General features: G+C 46.8%; 1 protein-coding gene across 1 annotated transcript in view; it reads right to left on the bottom strand.

The window, feature by feature from the left end:
- Positions 1 to 20,097, bottom strand: part of LOC119174024 (plexin-B) — a 210,074-nt gene that overhangs the window by 95,279 nt on the left and 94,698 nt on the right. The gene's annotated exons all lie outside the window — the stretch shown is intronic.

Here is a 20,097-nt window from a genome sequence, read left to right as displayed (position 1 = left end):
GCGGGGGTTTGAAGCCCACAAAAAAAAAAGAAGCGCGATAGTTTAAATTCATACGATGTGCTATATCATCTATATTGTCATAAGATGTGCTATATGTCCACAAATTGTATCACGACATGCGTGGACTGCATAAGTACAGCGAGACATGTCCGGACTAGTTGCGCTAATTGTCTGGGAACGCGGACAAGGTATGACATAACCGCGGGGACTAAAGGAGAGCCAATGCGCACAAGAGCTCGAACGGGCGTGACAAAGCCGCGCAGCGACACCCTCCAGACTGGCCTTAAGGCCTCGCCATGATTTGGCGGCGTCAACACATTACGGCTGGCGCGGAGAACGCGTTCTCAGCAGAAATGCACGCATGCTGTGTGCTCATTTTCTGTGTACGTATGGCTTGTTGCGAGCTTATTCGTTCGCGCACTCTCCCGTTTCCCGAAAGCGCCTGTAAAGCATCTCTGTCGAAGTGTTGTGATGTAGGCGCTAGGGATAGGAGAATATGTAGAAGCCTAAGCTATATTCTAAGGGGTGTTACGTGAAGCCGCTGCCTCAAAATATGCCTACCTAGAGCAACTGGCTTCGACGAATTTCATTTCCACATTTGAAGATGGCCTCTAAATTTTCGTCCCGCTTCTTCAGTATAATTTTAACAAGAAATACTTAGAACTAAAAGTACACATAAGAAAGATTACTTCAAAATAATATTTAGACGATCCTATTACCGGCCCATATACACCCGCTCAACAATGAAGTCTATCTTTAACGCTACCCCTATTTCGTGCAACAGCTTGTTCTCACTCCAACGGTCGTCACTGTCACTGAGCGTAAAACCCCATAATTTCTGCTCCCTTTGTGCAGAAGATCCACACGTGCCTTATTATTTTCAGAAGCCTCGGTTCATACTTATCGGCGAAGTTTCGCACAATATTAAGCGGTGAAGTCCGTGTAACTGAATTTAGGCACTGAGAGCCTGTCCAGCGTCGAAGCACTCGCTTATCGCTTTCCACGCTTCGATTGCTTCTCCGAAAATAGCTACGCTCAAGACCTCGCGCACATATTTTTACTCATTATCTCATCCCAGCCGGTGTTGCGTCAAGTTGCTGAAGGGAAAGAGAAAAAAAATGGTAGAACGTAATAAGAGTGCATTACATTTCGCGCTTATTCAAGCCAGGTTGGTGAAAGTACTTGGCTTCCTTAGACGAAGTTGTTTCGACGCTTGCTTGTTTTTTAAGTAATCGAGGTTTCTATATTTTGCCAAGGAGAGCAGATGTCATGGCTGGAAAGAATAGCCAGAACGTCGATCGGTAGTGCGGGCTGAAAGTGACTGAGGCGTATGTTTCAATTCACCCTCTTTCTTTTTCGCCATAAATTATCGGTAACCGAGTTTGGCATCCGAGAGACTGAAGTGGTGCATTGAAGCGAATTCGCTGAACGAATGGCAAAATAAAAAAAAAAACATGTGGTGGCCTGGCTTATAAATAGAGAGATAAAAAAAAATATCGTCAAGCGGTACATTATAGGAAAGCAAACAAAACTGATTCTCATCATGGTGCCAGAATATTCTCTTTATTTGCAGGGCATTCTTTAGTTTCTCACGTTATTCTTGTAACGCTGACAACTTGCAGTGCGCATAACGAAGCGATAAGACCACTGTATATTTTTCAGAGTTCTTGCCTTTATCAATTTACGGTTTAATATTTGCTTTAAAAACAGTGGAAGTGATTTTTTGCGCGTTTTATTTTATTTTTCTTGTAGTTCTTTGGGCTGTTCCACAAGTAACATCAACTCGTGGATATGAAGACATTTTTCAGTGACTTTTTACTGCGTGAACGCGGGTGACGTGCGAGCGAATACGTGCTGTCCCTTTATGCATTGTTCTAGAAAGTCTGTTTACGTTAACCAGGGTGACTTGACAAACTCAACGACAGCCATTTGACAAATAGGGTATTAACGCTCGCGCATGGAAAATATTCACGACGAATCTCCGCGGTTGTCGTCTAAGTGACGCGTTGTCCAAGTGATGTGTGGTAGTCCCAGATATGAATAAGCCTTTTGACGTAGTATTTACGCACATTTAGAATTTTTTTGATGCATACAACCCTTAATTCAGCTTTACATGTAGTCCTACATTAGGTACACAATTCAAGATATTCTTTATAGAAATCCTTATTTCACATTTTTGAACAGCATAAGCGTGGCGCATTCATATGGTTCAGACACATTCGAATTCTGCAAGCGTACTTTCCAATATGTAACACACTTGTCTTCGCATGGTGGGGACCTGAGCATTGAAGCCAGAGCTTCAAAAACTTTCTTTCAAATTCTTTGTACCTTTCGATTTCTGTGGCGACTCCGTAGAAAAAGTGCCCATCTGCCCCTCTCACACGTAAGTTCATCACCGTCGTAAAATAATAAAAGAACATGAAAAAATGAAAAAAAAAACTTTCAGGCCTGCGCGGAAAGTACAGTGCCGTTCCATCGAAAACTGGAAGAGCGCCATTTCTAGAGCCTGCTACAACCTCTCTTGAGGCTTATACAGGTACGTTTGCAAGGTAACAACCACTTAATTAGCAGTTATCTTTTACTCCTATACTACGTTATATTTCGCATGTTAACGCTGGTCCTTTTCTCCACAACGCTAGTGTAGGTTTTTTCGTGCAGAGGCTCGAGCACTGTCATGGCTCAGTCCAGACTGCGACTAATGTGGGCACACTAAGCCGGCCTGAGCCATGCTGGTGCGCAGTGTGACTTTCACGTTTTAAATGCGGAGCATTGCTTAGCGAAATTCGGCGACATTGAGCCTTTGATCTCTCGATCTAGCCGCCTACGACTTTTAGCTCTCCTGGCCGTTTCGATAATGGTATCGATACCAAACTTGGTATGACATAACGTGACTGTATGAAGAACATATTTAACTAGTCATACAAGAAAATCATGACGTGTATGTCATGAATGTCATGATTTACATTTCATGATCTTGCAGCTCTTGTGGTAGTTTCGTTCACATGTGATGTTGCAAAACTGGTATGGTATAGCACGATTGTATGGCGAACACAAGCGACAGGCCCTAACATAAAAATCATAACATGAGTGTCATGTAACAACATGACTACATGCCACGCTCATTATGCGCTCGCGGCCGGTTCGCTAGCGTCACATATACCATATTTTGTATTACAGTACGTGAATATATGCCGAAGGTATGTGACTGGTGCAAACACGATAATCATGAGATACGTGTCATATAACAACTTGACTCCATGCCACGCTCATGATGCCCTGGCGCCCATTTCGCTAGCTTTACTTATACCAAATTAGGTATTACGGGACGTGTATGAATGACGAAGGTATAATACTGGTGCAAACATGATAAACATGAGATGCGTGTCATGTAACATGACTACATGCTACGCTTATGATGTGCTCGCGGCCGTTTCGCTAGGTTTACATGCACGAAACTTGGTATTAAGCAACCCGAATGGATGACATAGGTAGACGACACATCCAAACATGATAATCATGAGACATGTGCGGCATCATTCACCTCCACCTCGTAACATAGTGCAGATTTTAAAGTGGCATATCAACATTTCTAATTCGTGCTTCGCATATCATCGATTCCCACTGTACGTGGTATCTGCCAATTTTTCTTTCTGTCTTGTTTTTTTAGGCAACCAATGTTTGTATTGTAATTAAAATTTACTCTTGCTTGTTTGTTGCATAATAGGTTGCGGAAATAAAGTAAAAAAAAAAAAGCTCCGAAGCTCAGTGGTAGAATGCGGGGCTGGCACGGAGCGGTCTCACGTTTTCACCCCGTTCCATCCTGGATATCTTTTCTATTTCGTTTTTGTTTTATTTCGTCCGATAGCATGTACGGACAGAGGTGGCGGCAGCGGCCGACTACGGCACCCTTGTTGCAACTCATAACAGCTTTCGCTGCAAGAAAAAATAAAAGAAAAAAATAGGAAACCCTAAAGCTTCGCTTTTAGGAGTTGAACGCATTAGCGACGTCCTCTTTCTAGTGTGTATTTCAAACACTTAGAGCATGAAACCTATTCGAATTTGCTATATGCACCCACTATACGTGGCCTTAAGGGAATAAGTGCAGTAGCGTGTTGGCCTTTTGTAGTGGGGTACCGACTTTCAACCGTGGAGTCATTATGATAATCACATATTCTGACGCCCATTGGCAATGGACGCTTGTACCACGCATTATTACTGCAATATTTGTTGCATTATGAAGCATCTATACAGGACACGTCTGTTTGCGAAGCATAAAAGCTACTTTCACTGCATTTCCAAGCAGAGGAAGTTCCTTTCTCACTGTTCCAACAAGCAGAAGTAAGTCCGTGTAATAGAACATCCGCTTGCCACGCAAACGACCCAGGTTCGATACCCACTCGGACCGAAACAACCCAGGTTCAAACCCATTCTACTCCAGGCTTTGTTTATCAATTATTTTATTTGCATCGTTCTCAATTTTTCGGTCACGCATAGGATAAATTTTTGCTTGCAAACAGCGGCGCCGACACCGACGCCGACGCTGACGCCGACAACGGAATTTCTGCGACACGAGCTCTTTAACGCTATCGCGTTAATGATTGAAAAAAGAATATGAGTGTCTTAACTACTGGACTACATACCGGTGCTTGAGCCATATAAATACATGCCATATGTTTGAAATATATATAAATGCGTTGTACCAGCGGGAGAAAACAAGTGTAAAATCGTGTCTCTGACAAATTCGTTCAAGATAAGACTTTGAGTGGACACGTATCGGAAATATCAAGAAAATTTACACATCGAAGAACAAGAAGTTGGGTGGTCAATTGATACACTTGAATTGTGATTGTTCTAGACTCATACGAACGCTACAGAGAGCATAAAAGACACCATGTGGGTGCCACCCGGAAGCAGTATTGCACGAAAGGTTGCCAATACATAGTGAGGTAGAAGGTGATTACGTAGAAACGTAGAAGGGTCAACGTTTAGGCATCATTTACACAACTCTCAAAAAAGTTTGTGCGCTTGCTTTCTTCATATTCGGCTCACTGAGGGACCGGGCTGTCATATTCTGACATCGCCGTACGCTGCCGCCGTAGAATGGCGAAACGCAGGCATAGAGCGCGCTTTTGAAAAGTCTTCTTCCTCTCTAACTACGAGTGCCTTGATGACTATCGAAGTCAATTAAAAAATAGAACGAGTAAGCTGGCAAAGAGAGAGAAGAGGGAAGAAAGAGAAACCCGAGGAGAAACAGAGGAGGCTCCACACTTCCTCCAGGACAGTGCAAAGCTGCCTTGGTTTTTTAAAATACATTTTTGAAGGCAACAAATTTCTTAGTGGCAGAGGGACAGACAGACAATTTTCTCGTGGCATAGAAGTGCCTACGTGTTTGAAAATCGTGTTCCTATTCTAAACCTGCCTTTCAAATATTCGCGGTCATGACTCTTCCGTTCGAAGTTAAACGAATGCGTGTGGTGTAATGTAACACTGGGCATGACCTTAACCTAACTAACATTGAATACATTGCGTTAATAACGCAGTAACGTTACAGCGCTCGTTTCTGAAAAAAATTACAATGTCAGCTTTGTTGGGCGTGATAAAAAATTCCAGTAAGATGTAAAAATAAATAGTAAAAATCTTCAATTTGTGTTAGAATAAAAGCAAACTCTTTTGCGTAGCAGGCATGTGTTCTACCATAGTGGCCTGCCATTGCTTGAAGCACTTCGAAAAAAGAAACTATATAAACACCAGATAGTGGGAAGGGTCTCTTTAACCCATGTAGTATTGCGTGGCAGAGTCGTGGAATCGCATCCGTCAACACATTCGAATTGCGCAACGAGTCGTTTTAAAAGACCACCCATCAGAAAGGGCTCAGATGTATGTAGGCTAATAGTAATCAACAGTAAAAAATTGTGATCAGCAGTGTATGTCGACGTGTTGTCTTACGGATGCATTATGGGCCCTCCACTGATTCGCAAAAATAATTATTAACGTGTTGTGGCCACACCTCAACTGTACTTGCAGTAGTCATTCTTGGATAGTTTCAAATGGTTTGTGCTATGTCCACAGACGTTAGTTTTCTAGCAGCAAGGTTGATGCATCTAGTGACAACCGAAGGTATGCTATGTTTAAAAAGGTGATGCACATGGGGCCCGATTACTTTATCGCATTCTACCATTGAAGACGAAGCTCGAGATCCTCCAAGGTTTTTGTGTGCCCTTGAAGGTCATTTCTTTCAGCACGCTTTTCGAGTACTGCACCCAGTTGAGCTGACACGGCGATAACCAGAAAAAACGCGTTCGAGTAGTGAAATAAATCTGTCAAAAGCACCTTATTATCAAAGTAAGCAATGAGATAAAGAATCAAACGTTATATAAATATGCCCAATTTTTTGTTAGGTACTGCGGTGCCAAAAATAACCTAATTACAGACGCTTTCTTTCCCAGCGATGCCAGACTCGGTCCGATGAGCCAGGAAAGTACCGGATGGATGAGAAGTAAACAGTAAGCTAGCTACGCAGCAAAGAGGAAGAAACCATGAAGGTGAAACCAAAGAAAGTACGACGAAGAACACAAACATCGAAGAAAGAATTGAACGGTGAGGTTGGCAAGGCGCCGCCTACTCACGCGAACCCAAAAGACTCTTCACTGCGGACAAAGAAGACATTCAAGAATCTGATTAAGGCGAGTAGTACCGACAGCCAGTGAGTGCTTGAAAACAATACGAGAAAGAAAAGTTCGCTCGTCCATCTATACGAGACGTGGGAGGAGAAAGTGACTAAGACAAAGACACTCACAGCCAGAGCATAGGAGGGCGTTAAATCACAGTACAAAAGATATATGAAATAGGACCCAGTTTTATCGGATCCCTCCACACCTGTCCGTAGGGTTGATACTTGTATTGAGGCCACAAATAAATTCTTGTACTACGCAATGTCAGGCATCACTTTTTTGGTACAAAGCCTGAAACCACACATGCATAGCCCGAGTTACTCGTCTTGTAGACTGTCCTGTTTGCCCGCGCTGTTCATGCCTTGCCACTTTTTTTCTGTCCATTTTTCCATCTTGCGCCACTAATGTAGGGCAGCATAGCATGCGAGGCTGGCTTTTCCGGTTCCGTTTTCGATCCTTGCTTTTTTTCCTCTCTTTTAGGACAAAGCTTGGCTTGTCGGCGTGTGATGTCGTTGTCCCGGTCGATCATTATCGGGTATGCGCCATAAATATAGGGTAAATCTTACTACTTGCCACTAGCCCATGCATTATCAGTTACATTTGTCGCTATTGCACACAATGGTATATTTGGTTTAGCAGTGGGGTTAGAGTCTCCAATTCAATTTACAAAAGCTCTCAAGTTTCATATCTAAAACTAGAGACACAGACGTGTGCCTCTACAATGAACTCGTCTATTTAAAACACCGCTTCTTAAAACATATAAGCAATATTATAGTGTGTTAGTGCACAGGTGGCTAGTAGTAGTAAACAACTTGGGAGCTAATGGTGAATATGATGTGCTGGGAAACACGAGCGCACAGTGCATGCTTTGTCCCTCCCGACGTTTCACGTCACTGGAGCTGAAGCACCCTTTCTTTCTCATCGCAAGTGCTTCCCACAAATGTTTTTCTCCAGAATTCACTGGTGTGTCAGTGCAATAAAAAAAAACGTTCGATTACTGTTTATACAGGCCAGATCACAACGCTTATTCTTCGCCGGTCCTCAAGGCACTGACGACATTTGCGAGCTTCTTGAGAATGATTAATTTACGAGTTCGAATCTCCTTAGACGGGTGACGCCGTATGTCCGCCAAGATGTATCAGTTGTGCTTGCTTTGTCCATCTATCTTTTTTTTTATTCGATTGCTTCTCTCCATCAGCGCCGGACATAGCCCTTGTCTCATTTCCTTTAGTGTAACAAACCAGGGTGAAGGGTCAATAAGCTTGGGATGTTTGGCATCACTGGAATGACGCAAGAGTCCCTCGACAACAACGATGTGTTCCAGCGGCCCCATAAAGCCATGGCATATGAACCTTCATGAGTGATGTCGCAATCTCATTCCTACTGCGAATTCTTTTCTTTCAATATCAGAGCCATGTCAGCGAGCCATTAGTCTTCGCTCTTAGCGTCGCTTCTACTTTATTCTCTTCAAAAACACGCCGAGACTGCGTGAGCCGTTTCGGTTGCTATAGTGAGGAGGTTTCGCAAACAAAGGCAAGAGCGGGGACATCGCTGCGAAGTGAAAAAGCAGAAAAAAAAAACAAGAACGCAGAAGCGCGGTCACAGAGAGAGAGCTAGAAACAATGACGACGAGCCGGGACTGTATATAAGGCGATAGACGCACCACGAAAAGCCTATAGTCTGTATGATGGCGATAAATTTTCATCTTCTCTCTACTCTTAATGCTTTTTCGCCGCTCCTCGTGTTACCCTGGGCTCCCTCTTTTCTGGCAACCTCAGCACGAGGATTTGCTCTCATCGTTCAACGTAAAGCTGTAAAAGGAACGCGCAAAGTAAGTAACGCACATTGTCATTTTAAGCGAGTACACTGTAAATAAAAGAAAAAAAAGCTGGGTATCTCCAAGTACCGCTTCGTGAGTCTATGGGGTGTGTGTGTGTGTAGTAGTAGTACGTGCTCTTGACGGTGGTCGTTATTCGCACAGCCTCTATAAGACGATGGCGAGAAAGAGGAACCTGGCCTCGGGACGTTCTCGCCTCACTGCGTTCATTCTTTTTATTTTCACTTATTAATTTCGGCCGCGTTCGCTTCGTAACCCCGCCGAGCATGCATCATCGTATTAGCGGCATCCATTCTCGTCGGTGCGATAAATGTCACTTCCGCGGCGACGATCCCCGGTGTCGCCGTAGGAGCTCCGTGACAGCGTTCGCTGCCATCGCTCTCGTTGCCAACAGCTACTCGAAAGTGGAGTGCCGCTCTCACTTTGCACGTTCTTTAAAGGACGTGTGAAGAAGAAAATGCATCGTTGGCAAGCAGCTTCGCCACCGCTTGGGTACTCGGTCCTGGGCTTCGCTCGCTCGCCTCGTGCTGATCGTCGCCGGCATCTGCTTCACCGTTGCACTGTCCCGATCGTGTTTTCGTCGTAGGGCCACCGTCGCAATACACGCCAATAAACCCCTTTTCAATTGGTGGATGGGGCTGACATTCCCCGTCGCTTGAACCTGGGTGCTGCCATTCACCGTCGCCTAAACCTGGAGCTGCGCAACCGAACGCTACGTCCCACCATGGCCACCAACAATGCGCAACCTGGCTCTTCCACTCCATCCTCCAGCAACCCCGGCGTTCTTCGCTTGCGAGAGCCGAAGGTCTTGAGCGGAGCTGATGAGACCGACGTGGAAGACTGGTTCACCAACTACGAACTGCTGAGCGCAAAAAACAAGTGGGATGACGCGGACAAGTTGACTAACGTCATCTTTTACCTCGTTGACGTGGCCGAAATGTGGTATAACAACCACAAAAACGACATTACGACGTGGTCCATCTCCAAAACGTTGTTTGCTGACGTTTTTGGCCGACCCGCTGTCCGCAAGTCCAGAGCCGAACAACACTTGCGGACTCGCGCACAGAAGCCAACGGAATCTTTCACCAGCTACATCGAAGACATTATTGGTCTTTGCAACCATGTGAACACCACCATGCCCGAGTCGGAGAAGATTCAACACATCCTCAAAGGAATAAATGACGGCGCATTTCAGATGCTCCTGGCCCGTAATCCTGCCACCGTTGCGGAACTTGTCACTTTGTGTCAAAGTTTTGACGAGTTGAGCAAGCAGCGTGCCCTGTCTCGGCCATTTTCCTCACACGCCGACTCGCTCTCCAGTCTCACTTCCGTTCTCGACCATTCACCAACCCTGCAAGAGATTAAAGACTTCGTGCGTGAAGAAGTAGCTCGGCAACTGTCGTTGATTCCCTTCACGAAGCAGCCGCCGTCCTCTCGTCTGCCCTCACCACTCCGCGACGTTATTGCCGAAGAGGTAGCTCAGGCTGTTCCCGTCGCTGCCCACCAGCAGCCTGTGGCCATGCCTGTTGCCCATGCGCCGGCTATGCAGCCCGTGGCCGCGCCTTTTACGTATGCCCCGGTGGTACGCAGCAGACCCCGCCAGCAGCATTTGCCACCCATGTCTTCAGTTGCTCCCCACTCCGTCCCTTTTTCGACACCATGGGCCGCACCGCGAGTCAACAATTCCTGGCGCCCTCCTGACAATCGACCGATCTGCTACGCCTGCGGTACTCCAGGACACGTGGCACGATATTGTCGCCGTCGCTTTCAACCACTCCACGACGCTATTCGGCCGTTACCGTATGACCCACAGCCCATACACATACCTTCTCCCTATCCTTCACCGCAGTATGGATACACTAACCTTCCCGAGTCTCGGTCACCCCAGCCCTCACCTCAGACTCACTCTCCCCGCTCCCCATCTCCTCGCAGGCGATCACTGTCCCCAATGCGTCCTCAACCCGCTTCCTCCAACCGGGAAAACTGAACGCCGCAGTTCCAGAGGCAAGAACTGCGCCGTCGTCGAAATGCTCAAGTCCTCGCACTTCACCTGCTAACGTCGTCGCCATATCTGTCGATGGTGTTTCTACCTTTGCCCTCGTCGACACAGGTGCTGCCGTTTCTGTTGTAGCCGCCCAGCTCTGCCACTCCCTACGCAAAGTGACCACGCCACTCTCTGGATTATCGCTTCGTACAGATAGCACACAACCAGTTCGACCTCTCAGCACCTGTACGGCCCACATATTCATCCAAGGCTCGAGTGCATCGTCCTTTCGGTGTGCTCACATGACGTTATCCTCGGGTGGGACTTTCTGTCAAATCATCATGCCATCATCGACTGCGCACGCGCTGAGGTTCAATTTTCGCACCTGTGTGACGAACCTTTGCACGAAACCCTTGAGCGGTCGCCAAAACTTATCGTACGTGAGGACATTGAAATTCCGCCAGCCTCTCTTGCCGTTGTCCCTGTTTGCTGCGATGACCATAACGATGCTACGGTAATGTTTACACCTTCCGACATTTTCATGAGCTGCAGAGCCATTTCATTGCCTTTCGCTACACTTGACGTCACTGCTGGCCGAAGCAATAATTTTGTCCACAACCCCCTTTCTGCACCGCTTACGCTACTTGCCGGCGAATGTCTCAGTCGAGTGGATTACCTTTATTCTTCTTTATTCCTTAACATGCCAGACGAATTGTGCAGTAGTGCCTCGACCGCACTTCATGCCCTTTCCCCACTGGAATGCTCGTCGAGTGACACCTTCGAGAGTTCATCGCCGACACCTTAAGTGCTCAAGAATGCGCCGAGCTTCTTAATCTCCTCCAGCACTTCGCGAATTCATTCGACGTTTCTCAGCCGCAATTGGGTCGTACTTCCGCAGTGCACCACTACATTGACACCGGTTCGCACCAGCCATTGCGTCAAAGACCGTACCGTGTCTCTGCTGCAGAACGTCACGTCACCAACGACCAGGTCGAAGAGATGCTACGTCGTTGCGTTATTCAACCATCGCACAGTCCTTGGGCATCTCCTGTCGTTCTAGTTCGAAAGAAGGATGGATCGATTCGATTTTGCGTCAACTACCGGCGATTAAACAAGGTGACGCGGAAAGACGTCTATCCATTAGCGCGCATTGACGACGCCCTTGACAGCCTCCAAGGAGCCGAATTCTTCCCCTCCTTAGACTTACGATGTGGATATTGGCAGGTTCCTATGGCAGAAGCTGATCGCCAGAAAACTGCGTTCATTACACCAGATGGCCTGTGTGAATTTAACGTAATGCCTATTGGGCTTTGTAATGCTCCTGCCACGTTTGAACGACTCATGGACAACACACTGCGTGGACTGAAGTGATCTGTGTGTCTATGCTACCTCGACGACATTGTCGTTTTCTCTCCCGATTTTCCTACACATCTGCCTCGGCTCCAACTGGTTATGACGTGTTTAACCAACGCTGGGCTCCAACTGAACCTTAAAAAGTGCCGCTTCGCCGCGCGAGAGCTGTCCATCTTAGGGCACATCGTGTCCAAGCATGGTGTTCTACCCGACCCTGCAAAACTGCGAGCAGTCGCCGAGTTCCCGAAACCTACTACACTGAAAGAATTACTCAGTTTCATCGGGCTATGCTCGTACTTCCGGCGCTTCGTTCGAAATTTTGCGCCGATCATGTCACCACTGACCAACCTCCTACGCGGTGATGCAGACCTTTCATCCTGGTCTCCTGACTGCGACGTCGCGTTCGCCACGCTCCGTAGTCTGCTAACATCTCCTCCCATTCTACGGCGTTTCGACCCAACAGCTGCAACGGAAGTTCACACAGACGCTAGCGGGGTTGGTCTTGGCGCTGTCCTCGCCCAGCGCAAGCCGGGCTACTCCGAATACGTCGTCGCTTATGTGAGTCGCACGCTCACTAAAGCTGAGGCCACTTACAGCATCACTGAAAAAGAGTGCTTAACGCTAGTGTGGGCGCTTCGAAAGTTCCGCCCTTATTTGTACGGTCGCCCATTCGACCTGGTAACGGACCACCATGCACTTTGTTGGCTCGCCACATTGAAAGATCCTTCTGGCCGCCTAGCTCGGTGGGCACTGCAAATCCAGGAGTACGACATTCGCGTGATCTATCGCAGCGGACGCAAGCATTCTGACGCCGATGCCCTGTCCCGTTCGCCTTCACCTCCCGACGCGGCCTGTGGAACTACTGGTACCAACTCCGTCGCATCTCTCGACCTCGACTGGTTTGCCAGTGAACAACACAAGGACCCATAGATCGCTTTCCTTTTTGACTGTCTCTCTGGATCGTCAATTACTGCGGTATCACTATCTCTCCGACGTCAAGCTGCTCATTTCGCCATTCGTGATCGGCTGATACACTGACGCAACTACGCCCCTGAAGGTCGTAAGTGGCTCTTGGTTGTCCCCCGCAGCTTGCGATCACAAATATGTACCACCTTTCACGACGATACTTAATGTGGCCATGCTGGAGTTTTCAAAACTTACAAACGCATTCGCCGTTGCTTCTACTGGCGCGGAATGTATAATTTTGTTCGAAAATTCGTTATGGGCTGCCCTGACTGTCAACGCCACAAATCACCGCCTTTTCACTCGTCCGGTGCGCTTCAACCGCTTCCGTGCCCTGCAAACCTTTCGATCGAATCGGAATTGATCTCTATGGCCCTCTACTGCCAACATCAGATTAAAATCAGTGGATCATAGTCGCTGTGGGCCATTTAACACGCTACGCTGAGACCGCCGCCCTTCCAAGTGCCACTGCGCGGGACGTAGCGTCCTTCGTCCTCCATCGATTCATACTAAGGCATGGTGCTCCTCGAGAACTACTAAGTGACCGAGGTCGAGCCTTCCTATCAGAAGTCGTCGCGGCTCTGCTTTCTGAATGCCATGTTGTTCATCGCAAGACCACGGTATACCATCCGCAGACTAACGGGCTCACGGAGAGATCTAACCGCACACTCGGCGATATGCTCGCGATGTATGTGACATCTGATCATACTAACTGGGATCGCATTCTTCCATTCGTCACGTTCGCATACAACACCGCGGCACAGTCCACCACTGGATTTTCACCTTTCTTTCTCCTTTATGGACGCGAACCATCCCACATCATCGACACTGTCCTTCCATACCGTCCTGACGCATCCGAATGCCCATCTGTGTCCGAAGCTGCCCGAAAAGCGGAAGAGTGCCGTGAACTCGCACGCAGCTTTACGTCACAAGAACAGCAGCGCCAGAAAGAAAACAACGCCGGCTCTTCACGAAGCCACAGCTATTCCCCGGGATCACTTGTATGGCTGGCTGTTCCTTACCAAACCCCCGGCCTTTCCTCAAAACTCGTCCCGAAGTACGAGGGTCCTTACCGCGTTTTGGAGCAAACCTCGCCGGTGAATTTTCTCATTGAGCCACTTTCCCCATCTGACGACATGCACCGGCGTGGACGTGACATCGTCCACGTCGCCCGCCTTAAGCCATATTATAACCCTCTGCCTCCAGACTCCTAGGTCACCAGGATGGCTCTTTTTTGGCGGGGGAAAATTGTGAATTCAAGTTTGTGCAGCAATTCAATTGTTCAAGTGTGAAGAAGAAAATGCATCGATGGCAAGCATCATCGCCACCGCTTGGGTACTGGGTCCTGGGCTTCGCTCGCTCGCCTCGTGCTGATCGTCGCCGGCATCTGCTTGACCGTTGCACTGTCCCGATCGTGTTTTCGTCGTAGGGCCGCCGTCGCAATACACGCCAATAAACCCCTTTTCAGACGTACCAAACAGCGCTGTCATCTTCACATGTGCCGCGTTCTGGAACCTTGGCACGCGTAATTCAGAGCTAGACGGATTCACAAAAGCTACAAGGGCAGTAAGTGGGCCTCACTGTCATTGGAGTCGGTCAACAGGCGCCCACATGTGTCCTGGCCTCATAAGCTTGCATGTGTATACATATTGTTGTGTGAACTGTGTTGAAATATTAAATTATACTGTGGGTTGTCACGTGGGTGTCCTAGATGGTTTCGCAAAATAATCAGCTAGACTTAACAGGAGCAAAAGTGGAAAGACAACTGAAATGCGACGATGCTTCTATACAACTAGAAATGAGACGAATAACGTGCAAGGAGGAGAAAACTTGTGTGGTGCTTCTGTCTAAACTAGCCTAACGTGCCTAATTTTGGCTCTGTCAAAATGTCAATGAAGACCAACTAGCCCACTTTCACACCTTACTTGAATCTGATGCTCCTTTATTGGAAATGCCAAGGTGTGTTCCACGAAGATCACAATTAATTACGCGTATATTGAGACGAATACAGTGATGTCACTCCGCAAAGAGCCATGCCCTCTGCAATGACGATCCAGAAGAAAAAAACTCTCACAACACGCGCACGTGGATGACCAGCTAAGCTGTTTAGTTCGCTACGCAAAGGTGATGCGGAATTTCGAACCAAAGCCGATCAGCAGAACTCGAACTAAGTCTCAAATATCGGAGCAGAACGTGTCTTTTGAATTCAGCGTATGCTAATCCCCCACGCTATGGTTCTGAGCTACTGGCCCAAAAGGTAATAGGTTCAATCTTGGCCCAGGCGGTGTGGTGGCATTTCGAGGGAGGCAAAATGGTAGATTTAGTGCACTGTGCGCTGTCAGTGCACGCTAAAAATCCCCAGTTGGTCGATTTTTTGGGAGCCCTCCACAACGGCGTCGTTCACATACGTATTGTAGTTTCTATACTTTACAACTAACAAACGCATTCTGCTAAAACAAAACAGCCAGTGCAATGACGAGGAGCCAAAATCATGGTTTAGTTTATGCAACGTGTCTGAAAGACATAAGCAGAACAACATCAATAGTTATTACGATGTGCCGCTCACGAGCTGTTTTTGTACATAGGCCTGTAATATTGCAAAGCTCGCTCACGTTGCAAGGGCGTAGCCTCCAGACGCGAATGCTGCACAGATCTACCGAGTGGCTTTCCTTTTTTGCGGCTAACTGGAGCACGTGCAAACGAAGGAATAACTCTCGCCAGCAGCGGCGTCGCCGGGTGACAGCCAGCCGCTGCGCGTGGTGCTTAAAGCTTGTTCACGAACCCTGTCGTCCGCTCGTTTCGGTATTGCTCCTCTCCGCTGCTACAGCCGCTTGGCGCGGCTTGTGATTAACAACGGGAACTTAGATTCGGAAGAAAATCCCTTTGTTTTGTTGGGGCGAATAATGGGCTGCCACACTTCCTTCCTTAATGGCCCATTTCCTTTCTGTTTTCGTTATGGTGTCCCTTGAGAGCGTTTCTTAGTTTTAATTTATTTGAACGCTTTCCTGGCACGTAATAGTGCAGCGTTGGTTCGTCCAGCGTCAGAACTTTCCACTGCTGAGTCAGCCTTTTGCACCACACAATTACCACCGATTTAATGAAAGGAGACAGGATGTGACGTAAATTTTATGTAACGCACTTTTGTCTCGAGTGTGCACCGTCCAGATTGCAAAACAAGCCTGCAAACGCGAGTTCTTCGTCCGGCGTCCAAGAAACAATGAAAGCTAACGATCCCCAAGTGGCATAAACTCGGGCACAGATTTAAGCGCCTCTCTAACGCTGCTCGACGAAGCCTATCAAGGACAGGAGTAAAAAGCTCATGTAAACCCAAGCGGAACAAAAGCAAACAAAATAAACGTAAGAAAACAATTGACCCCGTATCTTCATGTTTAACTGCAAATGTCTTCGAAAGGCAATATTCTTGCGTCTAGAGAGAGCTAACAAAACATTTATTTGATATTCTGCGCGAGAAAATATGTGAATGATATACTGAGGCGCTGCGTTGGAGGGACTCGATGCGCGCAGTGGAGGTGAACGAACGCGTCGAGGCGTTCTACGCTTCGCGAGACATGAGCGACATATGGCAGTTATCTTCAAAAACGAAAGGATGCCCTCTAATATAGCAAGCACGTGGTGCGCGCGCCCGTCTCGGAGGCCATAATGTGTAGGAAGCAAGACGACAGGTAGGTGCCAGCCACGTGTCGTCATAGTAAAGCTTAGGAAATACATGCCTTTTCGTGCAGAGCATTGCATTGTCAGCGCGGCGTGGTAAACGCTATGGTCCTTAGAATTACTTATGTGTGCCTTCTCTAGTATAAAAAACAGACCACAGAATATTAACATGTTTATATTAAAATTGAGATATGCGCAATAATTGATTTTTAATCGATACTCGCACAAGTATGAATGCCGAAACTTGAGCCATATTGGCGGGCGCTCCAACTGTGGTCCGTGTATTTTAGCCGCATCGAGTGTCGTTTCGGAAGACTCAGACAAGTCGACCGACCGACAGAGAGACAGCGAGACAGACCAAAATGTTTGCGTCGAAGTATTTCAAGAAAGATTCCCGACTTTGAAAAAGAACGTGACCGTGAGAACTCCTGAGACGCTGTCGGTATAACCGTAGGCATTATGCCACTTTTCCGCTCTACAGCCGAGAGCACGCCTGCACGGATATATTGGCCACAGCTGTAGCTTCACGGAGCGATTCGAGTTCATTTCGAATAAGTTGGTTCACGGTTTTCTAAAAGATTATGTGCATCTTTCAAGAAGCTAAAAAAATGCTGAAAGACAACAACGTCTAAATCGTTTATAGATGACGCGTAAATATTGAGGGTATTCGAGGTTCGCCCAAAGCCTGCGCGTGAAGGTTTCATCTTTTCCGCTGATCCCTTCCCTCTCCCGTTCACTTGCGATGGCAAGTCGTGCCACCATTTGACATGTCCCTGTTCTCGTGCTAGCACTGCGTGCGGTCTCGATGGCGCGAGAGTTCACGGGAACCAAAGTGCCACTTGACATTTCTACAATATAATAGTGTCGCACTTGTTCATTCAAATTTTACGAAAAGATCACCCTAATAGTTAGCTACAGGGGCAAAACAACACGCTATGCGTGGGCTAGTTTTATAGGCTTTTCCCCGGACGGCCCCCTGGGTGCCGCCATTATCCTATCTTGGCTGCATTAAATTGGCGTGACCTTCCAAAAATGCACTGCAGAGAATGTGACGTCCACATTTGTACTATACCGTGCACCGCCCAGCATGGCGGCATTTTCTCTGTTCTGCGAGGTCTGTAGTTAAAACGAGAATTCGCTTCATTGCTGGCCGACAAGCAGCTGACATGTTGTATGCATGCTACCACATGTTAACGTAACTTACGGGAACACTTCATGCCCAAGGACTTTTTTGTGTCATCTCTACATTCGTTGAGAGACTCTAGCACTAGAGAACAAACTACAAGGATCGTGATACTAATCACAATGGCAGTTTGTGCAGCTTTTCTCAAAAGTTAGCTCCCACGGATCGCCAGTTTGTTGTACAACTTGTCATAAACTTCAGGGACGTCTTGTTTTGTGTTTTTTTGTGAACATTCATGATCGATGTTTATTCTAATCGTCCCCGTACCTTTTCTTGATCAAACGGGTTTCCGTCCGACTCTCGACTTCTGTCCATCCCAGGAAGGGTAAGTGGGTAATATCGAACATTCAATGTCATCATCACCGTCCTGACTACGCCCACTGAAGGACGAACGCGTCTCTCTTGTTCTGCCGATAAATACAGTCCTGTGATTGCTGTTGCCACGTGTACGCACAAACTGCCTGATCTCATCTCCTCAGCCAACTTTCTCACTCCTTTCCCTTCTACTGGAATCCAGTCAGTCCCCCTTAACCACTAGCAGTTAAACTGCCTACGCGCCACGTGCCCTGCCGATATCAATTTCTTCTTCTTTACTTCGGCTATGATCTTGTGATTACACTAAATGAAATTCTGCAGTGACATTGCAAAGCACAAATTCTAAGCAAGGACCACAAAAGAGTGTTTTTTTACACGAAAGTGAAAACCACGCAGTCCATTTATGTTCTCCCACGGCTCACTGGGATTCTGCTCATGTTTCTGCAGGAGAAACGTGTATTGATTGGGTTATCGTGACGCATATTCATAACAAAGAATCAGCCATCTGTCGGCCACTTGTCGGTCAAAATAACACCGTTGGTGCCACCTCTGCAAAAGCAATCTTCATATTCCACGTGCAAAAAAAGTAAAGAAAACTATCCGAGGTTCAATATTGTGATCATCGCACTCAGTATGTTTCATGTTAATTACAACAAGACTGTGACCTCAAGTCAGTATACATTGAGCTACTGTTCTAATGTGCACTGCTTTACAGTAAATAAAAAATGAATCTTACTCAATCTCATATTTAAGCACAGTACTAAATGCCTATCATAATACCATGACTCTAATGAGCGGATTTACTTGCGATGACGAAAGAAAAAGAAAAGTAGGTTACGTCAATATCACTGTACAGCCTCTTTTATTTAATGGGCAGTACCAGCAGCGCTGCACCATTTTCACGATATAGAATGGCATGGTGGTGCCTTATGTAAGGGAAAAAAAAGCTCAGTGTCTCGAAACCATGTCCGTAATTCTGTACACTCTATCTAGTGACCAATCGGATGTTAAGGACGCAACATCTCCACCAATCGCAATTCTAATAACAGTCCATGTTTAAGCGAAACCACTTCGGACAAAAACGAGATGACATTTCGAAGACAAAGGACGGTCACGCGGGAAACAGAAAGAAAGACAGAAAGGCCATTATTTAACTTTCAGCGGCTGTGCACTGCGCTTAAAATGCGTGCTTTCTTTCGACGGCACAACAATCTTCGGGAGGTTCTCCTCAAATGTAATCATGAGAGTTTTTCGGGAATTCTTCTCGAGGACTCGTGGTTGGCGCATCGCGCTGAATTGTGGGAGGAATGGCGACGCTCTCGGATGACGCGCTATTTCGGGAAGAACATTACTCCTAATCTGAATTTCGGGACCATGATACGGGCCCGTTCATTCGATTTCTTCATGAACCTTGTCCGCCAGCAGTTTTATGTTCTTTCAATCGTAATGTGATGGGCCTAATCTGCTTAGTACGAAACAGAAAGAATACGCAAAAAGCGCTTGAATGTAGTGATTTCCCTTGCTTTTGAATCAACAGTCTTTGATTTACTGGGTGCTAGCTGAGCATCAAGAAAAAGTTGAATCAGGCAGCATTTTTTTTTCTTCATAAAATGTGTGTTAGAAAAGCAATACAATTGTCATGGCAAAGGTCGGTAACCCTTCATACGCACCAAGCTCTACGTAGCTACAATACGTCTTTCGGGTTTAACAGTACTCAAACGTTAGTACATAGGTGGCACATTGTTTGACTAGCAGACAAGGTGTGGTACATGAGGTTGGAACAAGAAACACATACACGAGTCTAACTGCGCGTTCACTTGCGTAAACATAAAGTGTAAAAAGGCGATGATGCTTTACCGTCAATTTTCTTGCGCACTTCTCTTAAAATTTAAACCTTGTGGCTGTTATTGAAGCAAATTGAATAAAAAGGCAGGCCGAAAACATTATCTCCTCAAGTCTTGGCTCGAAATGCTGAAGAACCCACGAGACGACAAGTGGTTGCCCGCGCCCTCGTTTAGTGTGGAAGCAACAACACGAATAACGACAGCGAGCGAAAGAAGCAGCGCAGCAACGTTCCAAACCGATTCCCAAGAGCGCAGCCTCCTGTAACGACGCGGTG

This window comes from Rhipicephalus microplus, chromosome 5 (assembly GCF_043290135.1).
Source record: "Rhipicephalus microplus isolate Deutch F79 chromosome 5, USDA_Rmic, whole genome shotgun sequence".
NCBI lineage: Eukaryota > Metazoa > Arthropoda > Arachnida > Ixodida > Ixodidae > Rhipicephalus > Rhipicephalus microplus.
Note: the sequence above shows the minus strand (reverse complement) of the source record. Positions and strands in the feature narration are given on the sequence as shown.